The sequence below is a fragment of the Gossypium hirsutum genome, chromosome A07 (assembly GCF_007990345.1).
Source record: "Gossypium hirsutum isolate 1008001.06 chromosome A07, Gossypium_hirsutum_v2.1, whole genome shotgun sequence".
NCBI classification, from domain to species: Eukaryota; Viridiplantae; Streptophyta; class Magnoliopsida; order Malvales; family Malvaceae; genus Gossypium; species Gossypium hirsutum.
This window is the reverse complement of record NC_053430.1, coordinates 28,783,047-28,783,982: the sequence shown is the minus strand read 5'-3', so window position 1 is coordinate 28,783,982 and position 936 is coordinate 28,783,047. Positions and strand designations below refer to the sequence as shown.

General features: G+C 38.8%; 1 non-coding gene across 1 annotated transcript; it reads left to right on the top strand.

Moving 5' to 3' along the window:
* The first annotated feature begins 285 nt into the window (after positions 1–285).
* On the top strand, positions 286–391 carry LOC121203811 (small nucleolar RNA R71). The gene has a single exon (XR_005898746.1). It is a non-coding gene; the product is annotated as a small nucleolar RNA R71 (small nucleolar RNA).
* Positions 392–936: the final 545 nt, after the last annotated feature.

The window sequence follows — 936 nt, the reverse complement described above, 5'->3', positions numbered from 1 at the left end:
GGGTGAACCTGTGAAGAACTAAGAAAACCATCAATTTTCTTATTCAAGAGTTTTACTTGATTAGAGAGCATGGTAACCGAATCGACGTTACAAACGTAGGCTGTTTTCGTTAGCTTTGTCCTCATGACTTGCCACTGATAGTTATTCAGTGACATCTCCTCTATAAATTCATAGGCATCTTCAGGTGTCTTATTATTGATGGTTCCTCCAGTGGTTGCACCAATCATCTGCCGAGTCGAAGGATTCAGGCCATTATGAAACGTTTGAACCTGTAGCCTAAGTGGTAACCCATGGTGAAGGCACATTCTCAAAAGGCCATTATGTCTCTCCCATGCATCGTAGAGTGTTTCTAAATCCATCTGCACAAAAGAAGAGATATCATTATGTAATTTAGCTTTTTTATCCAGTGAAAAATATTTTAATAAAAACTTTTCGGTCATTTGATCCCAAGTAGTGATTAACCCTCGTGGTAACGAGTTCAACCATTGTTTAGCCTTATTCCTTAACAAAAAGGGAAACAACCGAAGGCGAATGGCGTAATCAGAAACGCCATTAATTTTAAAGGTATTGCAAAATTCTAGGAAATTTGCCAAGTGAGCATTGGTATCCTCGTCCTGCAAACCATCAAACTGAACAAACTGTTGTATCATTTGAATTGTGTTAGGTTTCAGTTCAAAATTATTTGCAGCAATAGTAAGTCTAACTATACTTGACTCAGTTCCTATTAAATTAGGTTTAGCATAATCATACATAGTGCGTGGAGTAGGATTCTGATTTATTGGATCAGCAACAATCGCAGGAGGTAACAGATTTTCTTGGTTTTCAGCCATCTCCTCGGTTGTGGTTGAAGTATCGTCCTCTTGATCGTCCTCTGTGTATCTTAGGCTTTACCTTATTTGTCTTCGGTTTCTGTGAACTGTGTGGTCGATCTCACCG